Raw genomic sequence first — 23,350 nt, forward strand, 5'->3', positions numbered from 1 at the left:
GTCAAAGTGATTCGTATGCTATGCTAACAGCTGATTGATGGCTATGCTAACAGCTGATTGACGCCAGTGGCTATGCTAAGAGCTGATTGACGCCAGTGGCTATGCTAATGGCTGATTGATGGCTATGCTAACAGCTGATTGACGCCAGTGGCTATGCTAATGGCTGATTGATGGCTATGCTAACAGCTGATTGACGCCAGTGGCTATGCTAACAGCTGATTGATGGCTATGCTAACAGCTGATTGACGCCAGTGGCTATGCTAACAGCTGATTGACGCCAGTGGCTATGCTAATGGATGATTGACACCAGTGGCTATGCTAACAGCTGATTGATGGCTATGCTAACAGCTGATTGACGCCAGTGGCTATGCTAATGGCTGCCTGATTGAAGCTGGCTTCACACTGGAACGTCTCGAGGCGAGACCCAATCTGAACTTCCAGGACGGTGGATAAGAGATTAAAACGTTGTTTGTCCAGGACAGAATGTGACGGTGCTCCACCTCATACCAGCTGACAAAAACAAAAATCTACTACAGTCCTGTCTGTTAGAGTCAAACTGGACCGGACCGGGGACGGCGCAGGACGACCCTGGATGATTCTGTCCGGCCTACAGAATCGGCGCTGTGTGGCCACGTTACCTTCTGCTGTTTTAAAACCTTTATAGAAAAGACTCACTCAGCTTCCCCACAGAGCACAGGGAATATATAATCCTCCACTTTTCCAAGTGATGTAAGAAGATTTAAGAGTCCTTTCGCCATCTTTTGTCGTCATCGTGTATCTTTGAAGACGCCGTGGCACTGTGACCCCGCTGTGCTGACACTAATGGTGAACTCCTGGTGCTGTGGTGAACTCTGGCTGTGAGCCCGGCCCGCCTCGCCTTTTAATAAGCTGTCGCAACTCAATATGCTGCCAGTCCGTAACAATAGGATTATATGTGAATGCTACTTTAATAAATTTGTGGCTGGAGGGCAGAGTGTCTCTTGTTTAAAATAAAATAAAATCTGTTGACATGCTTTGTGGAGAGGAGGAGTAATGGGAGAACTGAGCACAGAAAGCAGCGGAGGGTTATTTCAGGTCAGACGAAGTCTCTTTATGCAGCAGGTATTGACAAAGATTTTTAATAACAATCATAGAAACTTTATAAACTTAAAGGGCAGAATTTTCCAGTAGAAACAGCTGAGAACAAAGAGCAGAAGTTTCATTTGGATGTTGGGATTTCTGTTCAGGGGCCACATACATACAGACACATTTCATTTTGAGCGGCACGGACCGATAAAATACAGCCTAAAAACTTTACGTTTTTATTTGTTCAGGAGCAGAGTACTGTATATGTGAGTAGAATGTGATGGAAAGGATTACTATGGAAAATGACAACAGTCTCAACAAAAAGCCAATTTTAATTAAACCTTCTGGAGCAAAGTACAGTGAAACGTCCCCGAAAAAAGGTTTTTGCTTTCTGGGTGTTTTTAAAAACTCCTCCTGACGCACGACTTTGAGGCTAATGCTAGCTTCCTAGCATTCATGGTAGAATTACGAGATCTCAGCTCGGGTTTCAGAGTGTTATGTTGCAGCTCATTACAATTGTTTTATTTTTTTAATCAATGTGTTCTTTTACCATTCATTTTTACCATTTCTTTGGTGGTTTGGTGGTTTGGCGGTTTGGCGGTTTGGTGGTTTGGCGGCTCAACGGCGTTTTCGGGTCCGTTTACATGACAACGGTGCTCAGAGCCACTGAATACGCAACATTTTGAAAACTGCTCTCAAGGTGGAACTTCTGCACATGCTCAGCAGAACAAACATGCTCCTGAGACTTTGTAGTTTTATACTTGAGAGTTACCAGTAACTTTTTAAATGTCCCGGCGCCTCCGGCGTCAGTCGGTTTCTTTATAACGCTTTGAGACGAAGTCATGAAGTTGAGTTGTCATCATGAATTACTTCCTGTCTGTACATGTGGCAGCCGCCCTCAAGCCGTGATTATAGTCTGACTGCACTCTTATACAACCAATATCTCCAATTCACTTGTGAAGAGACGCTCTGATGAAGCACAAAGAAGTGTAAGAAGCAGCAGCAGCCTCTGATGAAGTGCACTGAAGCCATTTTCTGGTCTTATCGGATCAACTCGGTACCGTCCGTGCTCTCAAAGTGAACCGATAAGCTGCTCCTGCAAAGAATAAAAGATCGAATAAATTAAACTTAAATTACTTTCTCAAATGCAGCTTCAGGTCTTTAATGAAATGTCAGAATGAAATTCATGTTGACGTTTCGGGGACAGCTCGAAGCATGGTTTTAGGTGTTTGGGGGGGGGGGGGGGGGGGGGGGGGGGGTAAGTAGATCTTGATTCTTACCAGTAATATATTTCCTTTTCTCCTTGACATTTTTGTTGATGCATCCTTTATATTTTTTTGCTTTGTTAAAAACGTGTCTTTTTTCTTTTAAGGTAATAGCTTCTTTTTAATGGTGATGATTTTCACCTGTACCTGTACCTGTACCTGTACCTGTACCTGTAGCTGTACCTGTACCTGTAGCTGTACCTGTAGCTGTAGCTGTACCTGTACCTGTAGCTGTACCTGTACTTGTACCTGTACCTGTATCTGTACCTGTAGCTGTACCTGTACCTGTACCTGTAGCTGTACCTGTACCTGTAGCTGTACCTGTAGCTGTAGCTGTACCTGTACCTGTAGCTGTACCTGTACTTGTACCTGTACCTGTACCTGTATCTGTACCTGTACCTGTACCTGTACCTGTACCTGACTCACTTCACTCCAAACTTCACCTTATTAATTTTTAATTGAATATCAGATGCCTTTTTGTCATCGATGCCACCCATAGCTTAATCCCAATACTTTAGAATGTCACAGTCACACTGAATTAAACTCGTGATGGAACAAGAATGATTGTCAATCAAAATCGACAATTTCACAGCAAAGAATATTTTCTTCTTCGATGAAAAGCATGACTGATATCCAGTTATCCAAACATGTGTCAACAATTTGGAAATGAAAAATCAGATGGATCATAGGTCCATAGAATTAATACCACCTGTGGATTCTGCAGATAGAATTCTTCTTGTAAAGGAAATTCCTCCGAATTCCTGCTCTCTGCTCCAGCATTTGAACCCATCAGGAGGAGGGTTACGAACCAATCGGAACCCTCCTTTCAAAACGTATAGACCACATGGTATCGATTGACCAATCACGTAGCTCGTTACTGGGCGTAAAACAAACCAGAGGTCAGTTGCGAGTTGTGAACTCGAGCTGATAATTCGCTATATTCTGGCAAAAAAATATGAATTTTGTCGGCCGTCTTTTCCGAAGATTGACTGTCCGAATGATGGCTGGATGGCTCGCTGCCTAAACCCGTGGCTCGAAGCGTTACAGCTGGAAGTCTCGTTCCTCCAGTTTACTGACAACGTTTTTACCTGGACGAGTTGCCAGGACGCCCCGAACCGATCGTCCCAGCAGAACACAGAGAATACCTGTTAATGAGGTGACGGGTGCTTTCAGGCAGAATGGAAAGGGAATGAACCCCCCCCTCCCCCCTCGAATAACGACTCATGTTTAAAATGATCTATAAAGCCTCGACCAGCCGTCAGGACCTGCAGGCCACAATGAGGACTAAATATCCGACCGTGCTTCAGTGGGCAGGATTGAAAGAGACGGACCGTGCTTCTGTCCAATCAGAGATAAGCGTGTCATTGGCAGCACGTCCAATCAGTGACGACCCTGCCGTCAGCAGGTACCAAACATTTCCACTATGTTTTCTCTATTTTGTAGTGTTTTGGGGATTTTGTTGTGTTTTGTGCACTTCCGGGCCACCGTACTACCCCCCTACCTGAACCATGGTTTGAGTCCCTCCCCACAATCTATCCCCGAACCCCAACTGGAACAGGAGAAGCCTCCTCCCGGGTCTGGTTCTGCAGGTTTGCTGTTAAAAGAGAGTTTTTTTCCTTTCCAGCTGCTTAGTTTTTCACTGTATAAGAAATACCTAACCCTTCAACTGAATATTCCAATAAATTAAAGATACTGCAGTAAACCAGCCGCAGCAGGTTCATGCATGAAGTCCAATACAATATCATGGTGACACAGCAGTCTTCGGTGTTCTTATCATCGACTAAATGCTGGCTCAGCATGTTTAGAAACCTACAGTATCACTGAAAAGGCACCAGAGGCATCCCACCAGTTTGAGAACAAATTAAGAAGCTGAGTCGGGTTCAGTGAAGCCATACAGTGGTAAGAGGCTTAACGTCGTCATAATGAGACGTCTTCGCTGTATTTTGCTTTATCGCTCCTCGTAGGAAAGGAAGTGAAAGGGTGGCAGGGTTGGAGAAGTGTTTTATTTATTTATTTTAGGAGCGTTGTCAAATAAGGGAACTAATCTTAGCCAGTTCCCTCCTTGTAATGAAGACTTTTTCAGTTGAAGGTTGGTGGTTTATTCATTGTGCACATTAATTATCCTTGAACGTGTCCAACAGGCTGGTTTTAGGCCCCGTTGTCTTTTTCAAGTGAAAACGGAAAACTTTCAGTGTTTTGGGGTCCGTTACCATGACAACGGTGCTCAGAGCCACTGAAAATACAGCTTTTTGAAAATGCTCTCAGGGAACACAGTTACTTTTAATCTTGTTCTTCCTGAACTGGATATTTTTTAAAAAGTGGTGAGCTTTAGGCACCTTTTAAATGTATTGAGGGTATATAATTTTTTTTAAGTTATCATCCAATTTGTTCCAAAGACTAATTCTTCTTACAGAAAAGCATCTACTTTTTTTAATTTGTTCTTGCCTTATATTTAACAAAAAACCCAGTAACCCCTGAGCCTGTATCGACTCTCTATGTTTGAATAACTTCTGGATATGAGGTGGAAGATTAGAATTATGCGCCTTATACAGAGAATATTAAGGTCGACTATATCATGTATTTTAGCATCTTTGATTTGGCAAACAGAGGATTTGTTGGAGCAAAATAGTCAGCTTGATTTGTATATGTATGTGTGTGTGTGTGTGTGTGTGTGTGTGTGTGTGTGTGTGTGTGTGTGTGTGTGTGTGTGTGTGTGTGTGTGTGTGTGTGTGTGTGCGTTTGCATTCGACATGTGTTTATCCTGCTCACATCCTGGACTCTGTCAACTCATATTAAAGTATATCACTGATGGAATGGTAAAACTATTTTAAAGGACGAGTAAGAGTACTGACCTTTAGCTACTTGGCGATACCGAGTACCGATACGAGTATTTAGTAAATGCCATGAATTAATACTTCATATACAAATGATATGCTCCAGGTTATGTGAAGCCTGTGTGTCGAAGCTACTCGCACCTCCAGCTACCTTACAGCTTACTGTAGCGTAGCGCAGAGCGTAGTTACACGCTACGCTACAGGAGAGCGTAGACCGAGGTGTTTATGAGTGTATCACTTTAATCATGTTTAGCATGTAGCATCACTGGGGTGTGAGCCCCGAAACGCTATAGCATGTAGCATGTAGCATACAGCACGGCGCTACTGGAGCAGTTAAACTACTGAGGCTAACTCTGCTGGTGATGAAGTTGCTGGTGAGGAAGTTGCTGGTGATGAAGTTGCTGGTGTTGTACCAACTATCTTCCTCCTCCTCTTGATATTTCGTCAGAACAGAATTTACAGTCCGTTACTTTACTTGTCATTTTCATTAATATCAAAGAATCTCCAAACCGCTAAGTAGCATTTGTCGGGTTGTATCGGTGAGTTTTTTCCCCGTGCAGTATCAGACCTGATTCCCGATACTGGTATCGGTATCGGTATCAGTATCGGTGCGTCCCTAAAAGACATATAAAGCTAAAGAACACCCAGCAAACCTGGTTTAATCAGTGGAGGCACACATTGATAGACCACTGCAGAAGAAAAGGGAAGAAGTGAATAAAGAATATTCTGCTGGTATGTAACCGTGTTACAGGTGTACAGGTTGTTTAAGTTATTAGACTTTCTTGCTAAAGAATTTATTTGCACAATTTAAAGTATTTCAATAGTTTAATGTTTAGAAATGCACATGAATAATAATATGAATAATGAATAGTAAAATCCAGACTGTTTTGTGTTGAAACTTGTTTAATGTTTCATATCTGAAAAAAAAAAGCTGATTCACTTGTTCTTTATGGAAATGAACTGTGTGAAGACATTTCCCTCAAGATAAAAGGTCTGAGAACCAGAAATGAGGGTGAAAGATGGATTTTATGTCATGTTTACTCTTTTCCAAACGACTTTTATGACTCATATAAACTGTATTTATCTGTGGGAGTGAAAACTTTTGCTCCCCATTTGTTGGACTGACACAGAATGGCTGAAACCTTTAATTAAAAAAGCAAACACGGGCGATTACGCTGATGTGGTGTTTGATCAAGGTCAGACAGACTCAATCGATTTCACTCTGGGCTCGACTATAGATAACGACTAAACGCAGCTCCAGGAAAGTTCATTTTTCAGGCGCTACCTCTGTTTACCTTTGCCCGGGGGTTGATTGCGCCCGTGCGTTCTCCCTTCATGATTCATACGTTGATGGATTCTGGTTTCCGTGTTGGCGTTTGCGTACACCCCCCTTCGTCTGCTGATTGTATGAAATTATGTTTGCTTCATGATCCTTCTGGGCCTACAGAACACGAGCCTCATATTAAGCTCCCGTCACCCCGGTAGATGTATTCGCTCCATCTCCTACTACACAGATCAAGGTATTCAATTATTTGCCTTCCTGCCTGGAGGCCTGTGTAATCAATGTTTGTGATTAACATGCTGCTGCTCCAGCTCAGCATAAATTAGGACAATTAGGGTTGTGGAAATGGTTTTTCCTGACATCTCTATTTATATCCACGGTGCTTTCATGCAGCAATAATTCACCCAACACCAGCAACAATGCCAGTGTGGAATATTAAATTATCAGGAATTGATAGTGTAGAGCTTGATTCAGCGACGTTGTGTGCTACAGAGGGGAACCATGCCCGGTTGTGATGGATGAGCGCGGTCCGAGCTAATCGCCCAAACAGATCCGTCAAATTCTTATCGTGAAGCCGCTGAAACGATCATTTTACCAGCGGAGAGTAAAAAAAGAACAAACCGGCAAAAAATGTCCTGCAAGAAACAACAGCAGCATTGTTACTGGGAAGATTGTTTTTATCTGTGTGTATTTATTTAATTTAGAAAAAGGAGATCAGCGTCTGTTGCCATGGAGACGCTCCCTGCTCGGTGATTCACAGTGACGTAGCTACCTGACAGGCTAGTTAGCATCGATATGAGCTAATGGCTATCATGCTAGCGATGCTAACTCGGCTCCGCAAACAAATGTGGCGTTGGCGAAGGTCTGCGCTCTACCGAGTGTAGCTCTAGTTTCCTCTGTCTTCATGGAGGCGGAGCCTTTTCAGAAGGTTTCACCTTGCTATGATGCTGCTGTGCACATGCTCAGTAGCTGGACAATCCGGAGTGTCACCACTCCCATCGTTCCACGTTCTCCTACGTGGAAACGCAGAACTTCTCTGAAACAGAAGTTTTTTAGGTCCTGTTTAGGTCCTGTTTAGGCGCATTTAGGTCCGGAGGCGCCGCTCCGCCTGTGGCTGCTTCAGCAACACCGCAACACAGGTGTGACACTGAGGATCAGGTCAAAGGACCATGGTCAGCTGTGTGACATCATAACATGATCGGGATTCTTAATAATCCAGTTTATCGATCAACATTTACTGACGGTTAAATCACACATTGGTGGGAAGATCGAGCCGAGCGTCCTCTGCCTGACAGGAGAACTGCGTCGCTTTTTAAATCATGACTGTGCGAAACTTTTCTAAAGCAGAAGCACAGAAATGATGTGTTTTAGTTATGATATTCAGCTTTCCCTCTGCTAAACACTAAATATATCTCCTGAACTTAGTGTAGCTCTGGAGGATATTCATTTTTCTGACTATAAGATGGTGCTAAAAAGTTCTGCTGAAACAATCAGTTATAAACACCTTACATACAGCATACCTCCATTATGGAAAATCTGCATTCCGACATTGGAAAAAGAAACAGTTTCGTCTTTGTTTGGTCGGCTTTCAACAAAAACATTTTAAATTAACTTTCTGAATATCGGCGCTCAGAAATCAATAGCATGTCAATTTTAATAAATATTCAAAGGTTGGGTGAAACAAAAAACAAAGAACTAAACCAAAAAATGTTAAAATCAATTTTAAAGATAAACAGAAATGTGTGTGGCTTGCCGGAGGAAGAGGAGAAGCACAGCAGTGAGTCTCTTCGTCATCACTTTAAGTGGCGCTCATCAGGCTTCAGGGATCGGACCCCTCCCATGGTCGGCTGGACAACGGCTGCCTTGGGATCTGATGTTGTCCATCCTTGTGTGTTGTGATGGTGGAAAACCCGGTAATGATTCCCGGTGACTCACAGAAGCAGTCCTGCTGCTGGAGGAGCAGTGAGATGTTTCTCTCAGTGGAGAGCTGAAGACTGACATTGATTTGATCCTAATGAAAGCATGGGGGACTTCTGGACATCAGCACTGGTGTAACAGGAATGACGGGAGTCCCAGAGCACCAGGGGAGGGCGACGCCGTCTCCCCTCCTCTGGAAATCATTGACTGCGTCCCTGAGAGACGATCCAGATGATCGCAGCGCGGCTGATGGATTGTTGTGATTGGTGCAGCTCGTTTGTGCACATGGTGCAATATCATCGATTGTAGCCTTGAGTTTCACCGATCGATTGATCCTCCATAGGTCAGGAGGTTCAATTGGCCACGATCAGGAGGGCAGCGGCTTACAGAGTAATCCAGAAAAGCTCCGTTTGGATCGTTCATTTATTTATGCCGCGGCTGCAGTTACTTTCAAACGCCTATGGAGGATTTAGATTTTTGATTCATTCAAAAAAAAGAACGTATCAGAATAAAGGTCTCCAAACGCAGACGACACAATGACACCGACACAAAGTGACCATGTGGGCGACACAAGGTTCTCTCACAAGGTTCTCTCACAAGGTTCTCTCACAAGGTTCTCACCTCTGGGAGAACCTTCACATCTTCAAACTAATTGTTTTTGTTTCCTTGTGTCACAAAAGTTTCGCGTTTAAATGGCAACAGCAAAAACACTACAAAACTGCAGTTCTCATGTTGGTCCACTAGTTGGTGCTGTTGGTTGTTTGAGTACTGAGAGCACACACACACACACACACACACACACACACACACACACACACACTTTAACATTAACATCTAAACATTAACACTGGGAGAACATTCTAGTGGACAGACCACTAGAATGTTATTATGGTGACTGTCAAAATAAAACTACCAAGTAGGATTGTTATTACGGTAACAATAAAACCACCTGTCAGGTCTGTGTGTCTGCCCTCGTGTTTCCAATCAACCAATGAGCTCCTCCCTCTGGGTGCTCCATCGTTGGGTTCCACCTGTCTCCACCCTTTCCCAGCGTATTCAAACCCTCACCCTCTGTTGTCCCTGTCGGCTCGTCTTGTCGACACGTCGCTCCTCTTGTCGCCCTTGTGAGTCTGCATTAGGGTCCACCTGCAATTCCCTGACACCACCAAGTTAGATTGTTATTATGGTGACTGTCAAAATAAAAGTACCAAGTCCAGAAGAGCATGGACTGGGAGTCATGACACCACGGAGGAAACTTCGTCCTGATTGGCTCTACTGAGCATGTGCAGAACTAGATTTACTCCAGCCGTCATACCCGCGTGCAGCAGCAGCATTTTAGTTCCACTTAAAGTTGTGTTTTAGCCTGTTTCCATGGAAACTGACTCTGAGCACCGTAGCCACGTAAACTGACCTCCAAAACACAAGGAAAGCTCTGCGTTTTCAATTGACCGCTGTCGTTGCTCAAGTCACACATGACGATGGCGGTTATAAAAGATGCTCTCGTGCAAATTGTGAGAAACTTCCGATTCAGGCTCAAAGTCACTTCCACTCATGTCCCGGGGCTGGAAACGCTATGGAACCGCCGACCTCTGGATTGGAGGACGACCAGCTGAGCCTCGGCTGCTTTACATTAAATAATTCAGGGGCATTGATCGTGGCTGGCGTTGGGGGGAAGCTGGACTGGTTGACCATTAAATGACAGACAGACAGGCAGGACCAGGGACGGTGGCAGGAAGAAGGTCCCCAAGGTTCTTGCAGCCACGTCCTTATTGGTTCCCATGCAGCTCTCGCATCACAACCTTGACCGATTTGTTTTGACAAAACGCATCTTTAGCATTCTCACTCCACCGTCTAATTTCGAGTCGCTCGTTTCCAAAAATAGAAAATAAAGCAACTGTGGCTAATTGTCTTCTGCTCAGTGTGAAACTGTCCTGCTTACATGGAGACAAACTGTCCTGGTTACATGGAGACAGACTGTCCTGGTTACATGGAGACAAACTGTCCTGGTTACATGAAGACAGACTGTCCTGGTTACATGGAGACAGACTGTCCTGGTTACATGGAGACAGATTGTCCTGGTTACATGAAGATAAACTGTCCTGGTTACATGAAGACAAACTGTCCTGGTTACATGAAGACAGACTGTCCTGGTTACATGGAGACAGATTGTCCACTTGCTGCTTTGCTCTCGTTACCTGTGTGTGTGAGCAGCCGGTCGGAGGGACAGACAGGAAGCGTGTTTAAGAGTCGGATTGAATTAAAGAGCAGGAAGTGAAGGAGATGGCCGTGTTTTCCTTTCGTAAACTGCAGAGCGGAACAGTGTTTTCTACTTTTATCAACACATTGTGTAAATCAGGCAAATTAGTCGTTTATCAACTTTTGTGGGCCAACTGGCTCCTTTTCTTCATGACTTCTCAAACCCCATCCTTCAGTTCACCACTCTGGAATCAATAAAACTAACCCAGGAGCTTTTATTCAGATTAGAGCAGTTAAGAGTGATCGGAGAGTTTCAATTACACCAATGAAATTATTCAAACTGCAGCAACAGAATAATGTAAACCACAAAATAAATGAACATAACAAGCCAAAAGGAAGTGGTTCAGAAGATAATACCCAACTATGACCCCAAAGGAGGACGAAGCCTAAGCTTATGTACTTCTACTCATAAACATTAAAGTTAATAACTAATAATAATTATATAAGTTTCAGAATGTTTTCCTCCAAGCAATAATATGAAACTATAAATGTGACGATTGCAGGAAAGATTTAAACTTTGTTCTTCACTGCCTCAAAGGCATTTCACCACACTATGCTGGGTATGGGAAATGGATTTCACTTATATATCCTGCTGTCACAGAGAGCACACACACACACACACACACACACACACACACACACACGTGGATGCGACTGACATCCGTTTGCAGCTCAGTGTTTTGCTCAAAGACACATCAATGTGGACAGATGGGGAATCAAACCTGCGACCTTCCAATTGACAGACGACCACAGACCGAGCTATAATATATGACTAATCTGGCCGTAGAGGTGGAGCCTGCCACCGTCAGGTTCACCCACAGAGGTGGAGCCTGCCACCGTCAGGTTCACCCACAGAGACGCAGAGTCAGGTCCTTCGCACTCCATTATTCTTTTTATTAAAGTAAATCCAAACTTTCACCAAAACTGAAAACCCCCACACCTTGACACAACTGCCTCCTCCGGGCTCCTCCGGGGTCTCTGGGCGGCTCCTCCGGGCTCCTCCGGGGTCTCTGGGCGGCTCCTCCAGGCTCCTCCAGGCTCCTCTGGGCGGCTCCTCCGGGCTCCTCCGGGGTCTCTGGGCGGCTCCTCCAGGCTCCTCCAGGCTCCTCTGGGCGGCTCCTCCTTTATGGGCAGAGCGGTGAGGCAGCACACCTGATTCCTCTCAGGATTCCTATCCTATCCTAAAGCTGCTCTCTGCCACACTGGCATTTATCCCCAACTTGACAAAGTGAAAAAAGGTCTTCCTCCCACAAAGTACCTTTTCATCCTTCATATGAAGAAGTCCTGTTTCCTCCAGCGCCAGAGGAGGACAGGTTCCAGGCTGCCACCGTGGCTTCCAGCCCTCCTGAAAGAGCTCGGACCAGGACCCCGGGTTTGGAGCCACTGAGGGGCCCCGGCGGTGCCAAATCCCTTTATTTCCATGTCAGTCAGTAAAAACAAGGTGATGTCGGTAACCGACCGACAGCTGCTCTGCTCCCGTTGCCAGATGTTGATGAGGCTTTGAATTTGGGGGATTAGATTTGATTGTCATGATGAACCAGATGGTGATTCATTTTTCTGCAAACACCAAAGACCCTTGTGGATTTTGTCGAAACACAAACAACTACTCGTGGCCACTGTGAGTCTGGTGTTTGTAATAAATGATCCAGTTGATCCAGATGAGGGTGTAGTGAATGAACACTTTGATAGAGACTCTGGTAAATTCAACAGTGAGTTACACCATCAGCACAGAGAGGCTGCATAGAAAGTGGAAACGCAACTTTTTTGAAAACTGCTTTCCAAGGTTGAACTTGTTGAAAATGCTCCGCCTCCGGAGAGATGGTGGAAACGCTGCTAAACAACCAACAGTGCCCACTAGTGGCCCAACATGCTAACTACATTGTTTTTAGCCTTCCTGCCATTTCCATGAAAACGGACATTGTTTTCATCACGTTGCCGCGGAAACAGGAAACCTTTCTGAAACGAAAACACCAAAAACAATGCGTTCTCACTTGAAGCTTGTGTAAACGGAGCTTTGGACTATGGACTGTGATCACAATGTGCTTTAATCTGTTTTCCCTGTTTGCGTAGAGACGGGTACGAAGGGCGGAGCATTTCAAGAAAGTTGCCGCTCTGGAAGTTTCCAAAAACTGACATTTCAAGAGACTCACATTTATTTATTTTTTTTCCGGAGAGGCAGCTGATGACTGAGCCATCCGGAGATAAAACGTGGAACCAAAGTTAGTTTGACGTCCTCAGGAAACCTGGATCAGAACCGTCCTCGATGACGACGACACCCATCACTCATTTGCTCGACAGTCCAAACAAATCAAAATGATCTATTCCAGGACGGACGCCAGTCTTTCAGGGACGGATGAATCTGCAGACACAGAGTCTGGAAGCTCAGCGTGGATCGTGATGTCAGACACTTTCATTTCAGAACGACAGCAAGAACATTAATGGTGAGAGAGCTCCAGCTGCACAGGTGGCTCCAATTTAATTCCTCTCTCTGCAGTAATTCTGGTCTGCAGCGCTGCTTTGTGTTCGGAGCTGAACTCAAACAAAAGCGTGAAACTTTCAACCCGGCAATCAAGTGTTGAGTGAAAACATAATTGCAGCAGGCGAGTGTTGTCCCGGGAGCTTAATGGCGGAATGACGGGCAGACGAATGAACCCACAGTGAAGCCTGAAAATCTGTTTGTGCAGATCGTACAGTGATGGATTGATTAGAAAAGAAACTTTTACCGTCCAGCATCGTCAAGTCGCTGATGTCAGAAAAACTAAACAACTTGTCTCAGTGAAACCTGTGGACTGAATCCAGGTCTACGTCTCTGCCTGGACCTGAAAATCCTCCTTCTGTCCGATTTAGTGAAGATTTACTTCTGTCAAATGGTTTCAATCCTAAAACTTCCTGTGCATTGATCTAGAGGTTGAATAACACTGGTCCCAGTACTGACCCCTGGGGGACGCCCCACACAGTTTCCAAACATTCTGATTGATGTTTCTGTCTCTTTAAACTGTGGTCTGTCCTCCTAGCCTGGAACGGGAGGTGTCTCTGGGACAGCGGGGGGGGGGGGGGACCGGCACGTTCTCCTCAAGTGAAAACTCAACGTGCACTGATGACATTTACGTTTTTTCCTGCACCGCTACAAAGCCCATGTGGTTTTGTATTACATCCAGTAACGAGCAACGTGATTGGTCAGTTGATACCATGTAGTTTCTACCTTTTGAAAGGAGGCCTCTGATTGGTTCGTAATTCTCTGACTCATCCTGGTGCGTTCAGGTGCTGAAGCAGAGAGCAGGAATCTGGAGCAGTTTCATTTCCAAGATGCTGAGGAATTCTATTTCTGCAGAATCCACACAGGTGGGACTAATTCTAATGTGTCATTTCCAAAATGTTGACACATGTTTGGTTAACTGTTCAATAATTCATGTTTTTTGTTGGAGAGTAAAAAAAATGCCCAAAACGGAACCTTACCCCAACTTTTGTTGGCGAAGGTAGAAATGAAGCCAACACAGAGCCGGTGTAACAAGCACCCATTGGATGGGCAGTCGTGCATCAAACAAACAATAGCTCGGAAATGGCATTCTCAAGTGCATGTGAAAAAACACGCCGACGCTCAAAGTGTTGAAGGTTGCTGTCGACTCGTTTTCGAGGCTGCAGCCCTTGAGCTGGAGCGTTTTGACGAGCTGGAGGCCCTACAGTTCAATCACGTGTTTTAGAACCTTTCACTCACAATGAGAACCGTCTGAAAGCCTTGAACTTCAAGAGGGAGGCAGACAAATGGGAAGAGGTGAAGCGGGGAAGACGTCAGAGGGAAATTATAAAAAAGGTGAAAACATACATAAAGTCTAAAATCTGACACTCGGCCGTCTGAAGCTTCTGGAACTGTGTTTACAGCGTGTCATTAAATGGACGCCACAAAGTCCAAAATCAGATCCGTGATGCTTTGTGTGGAGCTCTGTATACATTTTCACTGCATCATTGTATTTTACACAACTAAAACGACGGCGTGGATTCAGACAACCACTGAGCAAAAGCTGCAATGAGACCAATTTTACCCAGAGAGGCTGGAAAAGAGCTGCAGTAAAAATGATGGATGATAGTTTAATGTTCTGCCAGGGTAGAAAATCACAGGGTGGAGGAAATAACACTCTGTCAGCTGAGGGGGGAAGAAATACAAAGCTGAAGAGGAAGTGGTGGGGTAAAGGGATTAACACACACCGACACATCTATTGCTTTTCAAAGAAGAATATGCAGCTTAATCTATATCATCTTGGGAAAATGAGAGAATTTCATGTCGGAACTTTTATTTATAAAGACAGTCACTGATCACAGCAAAGTGATGAAACACGACAAATAAATCGACTCTCCTTTCACAGCTTAATGATCAGGGTCCTTTTAGTTGGCGCTCTTTAAACACTGAGTACATTTGAAAAACGCCTGTGAACTCTTTCTAGTTATTCAGAGCTCTCAGAATATAAAAGAGTCAAGTTGACCTCCTGTCACCTTCTGACTCACCGACAGTCATTTCTCTATTTCTTCATTCCGGAGTTTTATGGCCACTGAACAAAGTGTGACTGCTTCTACATCGTGAATCGCAGGCAGTTTGATGAAGCGGTGAACCTGGAGAAGGTTTTAGCTCATCAGCACAGTGTCGTTATCAGGACTGAACTCTGCAGCCTGCAGCTCTGCGTCACTCCTCACTGACTTCCTCCAGACGACGAGGGATGAATCCACCGATCCCCGAGGCAATTTATAAAATGGATTATTATTATTATTATCAAACAAGGAAATCTGTGTAAAATCACATGTTCAGAAGCAGTGCACAACCATATATAGTCAGAATTATGTGATTTAATGTGATTCCATCCATGACGAGGACTGGACCGGAGGACAGGGACGTTTCCAATTTGATTATTAAAAAAAAAAAAAGTAAAATTCTCCAAGTGCATGAAGATTTTTTTTCTAACGAAAAAAAAAAATCTGCTTTTTTTAGTTTTAACCTCAGAATCATGATGGTTTTCTTTAGTGGCCCGAATACTCTTCTGTACTTCAGATTTTGCAGTCGCACATTTTGCAAAAAGAAAAGTTCAATGATCTGTTCCTCCGCTTGTCTCTGAGAAAAGACTGGTTCTGCAGGCTTCTTCCTGTTAAGGTACTTTTACTTTCTACTCATGTTGAATCGTTGTTTTATCTGCAAAAGTGTCTCAAAATGACCGAGTTGTATTTGGAGCCATATAAATAAAATTTTAATTAATTTAAAGTGAAGACAAATCAAACATGCAGCAGATATGGAATAAGACCATCCATGTTTATAACACGTTCATAACTACTCTTGTTGGTTTAGTTACTGTTAATGTATGAGTCTTATTGGGTCATGGGTTTTATATGAGCTCCTCTTCGTCTTTTGTTGTCTTCTATAAATGTGTCCCCTTCCTGTTTTCTTAGTCCCTGGCTTTATTTAAATGAAAAAAGAAAAAAGGAGAGACATTGTCAGGAGAGTTACAATGAATTCACTTATTTATATAATTCAGGGCGATTGTCTCGTCTTCTTAATCAACATATCTTTTCATGTGGCGTTCAAGAGCAGCGGCCATAATGTCCACTTAATCCAGGTGTGTGTGTGTGTGTGTGTGTGTGTGTGTGTGTGTGTGTGTGTGTGTGTGTGTGTGTGTGTGTGTGTGTGTGTGTGTGTGTGTGTGTGTGTGTGTGTGTGTGTGTGTGTGTGTGTGTGTGTGTGTGTGTGGTCATTTCCAGACTGTAAAACGAGATATTGATTCCACAGTGGTTCCGTTGTGGAGGACCGGTTTGTCGCTGCACGTCTTCCCAGTCGGAGGATTAGAACCGACCAATGACCACGGAGGATTTCATTCACGCTCATTTTACAGACCGGCTTCATCCGGGTTCGTCTCCGAGTCTCAGGCGACATCGGGTGGAAGGCAGAGCGCACCAGATCGTTCTCTGCTGCATGTGTGTGTGATTTCATTACAGAGCAAATCAACCAACAGCACCAGCTGGTGGCCCGACATGCTTACTACATGGTTTTCAGCGTTTCTGCCGTTTCTGTGTAATCGTGCGTTTACAGGAAACAACAAGTCACAGAATGTACGAATCTCGATTCCGGACCGCGGATCACGATTTGTGACCTGAATTCCATGATGCAGGGCCGAGGCGCCACTCGCCGTCACGGACGGTCTGGACCTGTTATCATCCGTCACAAAGACGCGGTGGCGGGTCGTTACGCACTGTCACCAATATGGTTCCACGCATCGTCACTTTCTCTCACTGATCCTAAGTTTCTAGGCGGTTTGATCTGGTCTCTAAACTGAACGAGAGCAACACCGGATCAAATGGAGGGAAACATCTGGGCTCCGCCCCCTCCTAAGTGAACCGAGTCCCGGATTATCTGAATGTCAAAGTACCTTTAGAGTCACGCTGAGTTAGCATCTCAGTTGCATTCCCTTCATACGACATCGAAGCTCACATGTCATCGTTTCCAGTGAAAGTGTTTGTGAAGTGTTTCAGAAAGCAGATCTGCACAAGATCAAGATGTGAAGCTGAGAAGAAAATTAAAATTAAAATGAGGTAATCCCGGCCTAGCATCTCAATATCACAAAGTGTCGGCTCGGCAGTAACGGAGCAACCGGACGTCACACTGGAGCAACAAAAGCCCCGTGATGGACGATAAGACCTGTTGAAGGGGAACTAATCCTCAGGTTCCCGCTGCAGTTTGAGTGAAGGAGTGGGCTCTCAGGAGGCCTCTTCACGGGAACACTGCCACCTAGAGGACAAAGCGATTTAGACGTTAATGGTCGTGGGGAGCGAGTGGGCCGGCTCAGACGTGGCAGGAGGGATTACAGGGTGGGAGGATTTCCACCAGCGATTCCTTCTCCCTGAGATGAACGCTCCACGGAGAAACACAGACTCTGCAAACACAAGCTGACCGGGGGTCAGACGGCAGACCGCTGCACCACAGTGCAAGATGAAGAACTTCGTTTTATTATTCACACGGGAGGAAATCGGTATTTTCTGTCATAACATGTAAGAAAAACCACTAAAGGCTGCCAGTGAAGGGAAACGGCAAAGTTGCAGGTTTCTAATAGAAAACAATGGTTGAGCTCTGCTCAGGTTCCGGCTGGATGCTGATCTTCTCTGTGGAAACTGAAGCTTCGGATGTGAGTGGGCGTTAAAACAAGCGCACCCCTCGGACTGCACGTCTGATGCTGTCTGGAAGCCGGACCAACGGAGGCGCCGAGCGGCCCGAGGAACCATCGGCGGCATTTGTCTTCTGACTCTGAGGGTGAATTAAAGGGAAACACCGCGAAAGATTGAAGGCGTGACGGCGTGGAACCACACACACACACACACACACACACACACACACCACACGCTGGATGACCTTTTCTTAAAGACCCGCTCAGGTGCACCTGCTCAGTGTGTGTGTGTGTGTGTGTGTGTGTGTGTGTGTGTGTGTGTGTGTGTGTGTGTGTGTGTGTGTGTGTGTGTGTGTGTGTGTGTGTGTGTGTGTGTGTGGTGATGACAGAGCACATTAAATTAATTTCACTTGAGGTCTGACATTTCTATAGCGCAGCTGCTAGCATGAAGCGGCGGCGGCGGCGGCGTCCGCGGCTCCAGCGACCTTTAGGGCGGCCATTATCACATGTACTAAAAATGTAAAACCCGAGAAACAGCTGGACTTTACAGCTGGAATCAGACACAGTCCCGCCATTTATCACGAGAGGAGTATCGTGACACATCGGGTGAGGAAGTGAGAGTGCGGGATGCCGGTTCCAATCCTCGTTTGCAGCAGGAAACATGAAATCTCTGAATCAGCCCCCGTTTTACGTAAAACTTTAGTCGAGCGTCCGTTTACATGACGTCGGTGTTCAGAGACGAGATTTTTTGTCGACCTTTATGACCAAAGGAGCAGTTTTTGAAATTTTCCACCAAATCGAAAATTTGTCTGGAATCACAAAACAGGTTAGAAATTAAAATGAAGGAAAAAAAAACCTTAATTAAAAAAATAAAAGCTGCATTCATGATGTTTTAAACTCTGGATTCTCATTTAGATGATCGTCTCTTTTTTTGTTTGTTTTTCTTGTTTGTTTTTTATTATTATTTGTAAACTTTTGGAAATAAACAAAAAGATAAAAAAACTATTAATGGTTTCCCAGCTGCAGTTTATATATATATATATATATATATATATATATATATATATGATGTTTTTCTTGTTGCTTTTGTAGCCAATTTGAGGTTGTTGTTGTTTTCATGTCTGACTTCTGGAACGTGAGGAGACGGGAACATTTTTGAGCAGAACCTCTTGAAATATTCTGAACAATATTCAAATAAGGAAACATTTGACTTCCAAGAGATGAGTAATGAGTAAAGTTTAACATTTTAAAAAGATGTATGGCGGTCCCTCGGATGTTTGTACTTGACGATATAGAGAATTTTAAAACGGGTGTCGGGTCGCTTTATTTTTCTCTCAAGCATTTAGTTTTTCTTCTGCTCTATTCTTTACTTTTCATGAGGGAGGAGGGAGGAGGAAGGAGGAAGGAGGGAGGAGGAAGGAGGGAGGAGGAAGGAGGGAGGAGGGAGAAGGAAGGAGGGAGGAGGAAGGAGGGAGGAGGAAGGAGGGAGGAGGGAGGAGGGAGGAGGGAGAAGGAAGGAGGGAGGAGGAAGGAGGAAGGAGGGAGGAGGGAGGAGGAAGGAGGGAGGAGGGAGAAGGAAGGAGGGAGGAGGGAGGAGGGAGGAGGGAGAAGGAAGGAGAGAGGAGGAAGGAGGAAGGAGGGAGGAGGAAGGAGGAAGGAGGGAGGAGGGAGGAGGAAGGAGGGAGGAGGAAGGAGGGAGGAGGAAGGAGGAAGGAGGGAGGAGGGAGGAGGAAGGAGGGAGGAGGAAGGAGGAAGGAGGGAGGAGGGAGAAGGAAGGAGGGAGGAGGAAGGAGGAAGGAGGAAGGAGGGAGGAGGGAGAAGGAAGGAGGGAGGAGGGGGGAGGGGGAGGGAGGAGGAAGGAGGAAGGAGGAAGGAGGGAGTAGGAAGGAGGGAGGAACCTGCTCAGGATGAGTCTGTGATTTTCAAGCCGTCCAAACAAGGCAAAGCGCTCCTCCTTTCCTTCCTCTATTTTTTATTTATTTATAATTTTTGCTGAATGTAATCCCCAGCTGAACATAATGTGGCAAGTATTACTCAGGAGCAGCATCGCCTGCATCATCCTGGTGACACTGGCTTGACGTGAGCCACCACAGCGAGTCGGAGCCTCTAATCTCAGTCCCAGTGACGGGAACCAGCAGCTTGTTGACACACGGAGCAACAATCAGACGTTCACAGCAGCGCTGCCTCGTTTCCACGCCGCTTTACCTTCCATCAAGAGCCGTTTAATCTGGAGAAATCGAGCGCCGAACTTCAAAATACAGGGATTTGTTATGGAAAAAACCAGCAGCGGCCGGTGAAATGATCCTTCGTAGGTGCTTGAATCCCGGAGACGCCAGCCTAACGTCCTCCTGACCTTCAAGCTGAAAAGCTTCGCTGCTGAACTGGAAATTCTTCCACCTGATCTCACACTCCAGAGCAAATCCCCGTAAAACATGAGCGGGAGGAGGGAAAGGAAAGGAGAAACACGGAGACGAGTAAATTGTCACCAAGTTGGTCAAAACTGCAAAGAAAGAAAAGAAGTGGCTGTTTTCTAAAAGACGAAGACGAACTGGACACGTCTATCATGTCTCCAACTCCTCTGCTTTGTTGGACCTTTTCAGACCTTTGAATTCTCCTTTACTCACCATATCTGGGCCTCCCCCCCTCCTCCTCCGCCTCCTCCTGCTGCTCCTCCTCCTCCCCCTCCTCCTCCGCCTCCTCCTGCTCCTCCTCCTCTGCCTCCTCCTGCTGCTCCTCCTGCTGCTCCCCCTCCTGCTCCTCCTCCTCCTCCTGCTCCTCCTCCTCCGCCTCCTCCTGCTGCTCCTCCTGCTGCTCCCCCTCCTGCTCCTCCTGCTGCTCCTCCTCCTCCTGCTCCTCCTCCTGCTGCTCCTCCTCCTCCTCCTCCTCCTCCTCCTGCTCCTCCTGCTGCTCCTGTCGGCGGGCAGCAGGAGAGATGACGAGCCAAAACACAACCAATATAAATCCACACAAGTTGGAGGAAAATGATCTTCATCTCAACAAAACCACCCGAAGAAACTTCCACTGTAAATATTCTGTTTCTCCATTCCAATGGGATAATGCTGGGCCATGTGGGAAAATGAAAGTGTAGAATGTGATTAGTTAGTGAGCCGCAGGAACCTTCAACAAGCAGTTAACCCCGAACAAATCAGAGAAGGGCGGGGGGGGGGGGGGGGGGGGGTTACCCATCATGAAAGACAGAATCATTTCCTTCCCGATCTTCTCTATAAACAGATTGTCTATATATTCTGCAGATAGATTCCTGCCTACAAACAAATCAGGGCTGAATAACAGACGACATGCTCTCAGGGTTTCCTTCTCTGCAGAGCACACACACACACACACACACACACACACACACACACACACACACACACACACACACACACACACACACACACATCAGAGAACAATCTGCTCTAAACATTAACAATAGGAGAACACAGTGTCATTACAGTGACTGTCAAAATAAAAGTACCAAGTCCAGGAGAACATGGACCGGGAGTCGTGACATCACGGAGGAAACTTTGTTCTGATTGGCTCTACTGAGCATGTGCAGAACTACTAGTTACTCTGAAAACAATAGATCACGCTCACCATGGTCAGAGGGTTGCGTTTCCTCCCGTTTCCATGGAGACGGAGTCGTAGCATTTTGAAAAAGTTGTGTTTTCAGTGACTCCGACCAGCGTTGTCGTATAAACTGACCCCACAGCTAAATCTGCTGATGTCCACTGGACAGACTCTCACTTTGACTCTGAACATCCCATAAAGTTGAAGACGTTGAGTTTTGCGCTCACGGCTTCATTCTTTCCAAGAAAAACTTTTAACGACACCTGAGCCACAGAAAATCTGCCAGGTAACCTGGAAACCGTCTCTGTCGGCAGGAGGCAGAAGAAACCTTCATTTCATGTAACCGGAGGAACTGCCTCGCTTCTCTTCTCTTCTCGGGCTCAGAGGCGACGCTGCCAGAGTCTTCTCCTGCTCGGCCTCAGACCTGCAGACCAAGGAGGTTTTAATGAGCAGCTCCTCGTCTGGCGCTCTGTACTTTACTGTCCTCTTGTATTCTGCAGTATCGTTCACAAACAAACTGCAGCGGCGAAGTGAAACCGTCAGTGTGACCTACCAGGACGTGTCTCTGCCTGAGGCGTCAGTAAACGATCATTTAACCAACAGAACCGAGTTGAAAGTCTTTTCTCTCCTCTGGTTTCTAACTTGGGAGATATTGAATATCCCTACATTAAAGTCATATCATTAAAATCAGAGGGACTTGTTCTTTCAGAAACAGCCGGCGGCTTTAATACAACAACAGTTTAGGATTTCTCCTCGAGCTGCACTCCACCAACATCAGGTTCACTTTTAATGGACGTTTATTTTCACGAGAGAGAAAGTGAGATTCTTGCTTTAAATAGACCAAAGTAAAGAACCGCGGGAGTCGTGGTTCGATAGCTCACCAGTCCATCTCAGACTATCGACGAACTGGTCCTGGTCATGAACGTGAGCGTGCAAAGGCTCCACACTACCGTGTTCGGCCGTCAAGGACGAAAGGTCTGATTGTGGGAGAATCGTTGGTAGAATCGTTGGTAGAATCATTGGTAGAATCATTGGTAGAATCGTTGGTAGAATCATTGGTAGAATTGGTAGAATCGTTGGTAGAATCATTGGTAGAATCGTTGGTAGAATCGTTGGTAGAATCGTTGGTAGAATCGTTGGTAGAATCATTGGTAGAATCGTTGGTAGAATTGTTGGTAGAATCATTGGTAGAATCGTTGGTAGAATCGTTGGTAGAATCGTTGGTAGAATCATTGGTAGAATCATTGGTAGAATCGTTGGTAGAATCGTTGGTAGCCTCGTTGGTAGAGTCGTTGGTAGCCTCGTTGGTAGAGTCGTTGGTAGAATCGTTGGTAGAGTCGTTGGTAGAATCGTTGGTAGAATTGTTAGTAGAATCGTTGGTAGAGTCGTTGGTAGAATCGTTGGTAGAATCATTGGTAGAATTGGTAGAATCGTTGGTAGAATCATTGGTAGAATCATTGGTAGAATCGTTGGTAGAATCATTGGTAGAATTGTTGGTAGAATCATTGGTAGAATCGTTGGTAGAATCGTTGGTAGAATCGTTGGTAGAATTGTTGGTAGAATCATTGGTAGAATCGTTGGTAGAATCATTGGTAGAATCGTTGGTAGAATCATTGGTAGAATCGTTGGTAGAATCGTTGGTAGAATCATTGGTAGAATCGTTGGTAGAATCGTTGGTAGCCTCGTTGGTAGAGTCGTTGGTAGAATCGTTGGTAGAGTCGTTGGTAGAATCATTGGTAGAATCGTTGGTAGAATCGTTGGTAGAATCATTGGTAGAATCGTTGGTAGAATCGTTGGTAGCCTCGTTGGTAGAGTCGTTGGTAGCCTCGTTGGTAGAGTCGTTGGTAGAATCGTTGGTAGAGTCGTTGGTAGAATCGTTGGTAGCCTCGTTGGTAGCCTCGTTGGTAGAGTCGTTGGTAGAATCGTTGGTAGCCTCGTTGGTAGAGTCGTTGGTAGAATCGTTGGTAGAGTCGTTGGTAGAGTCGTTGGTAGAATCGTTGGTAGAATCGTTGGTAGCCTCGTTGGTAG

Source organism: Lipophrys pholis, assembly GCF_963383615.2.
Source record: "Lipophrys pholis genome assembly, chromosome: 8".
NCBI classification, from domain to species: Eukaryota; Metazoa; Chordata; class Actinopteri; order Blenniiformes; family Blenniidae; genus Lipophrys; species Lipophrys pholis.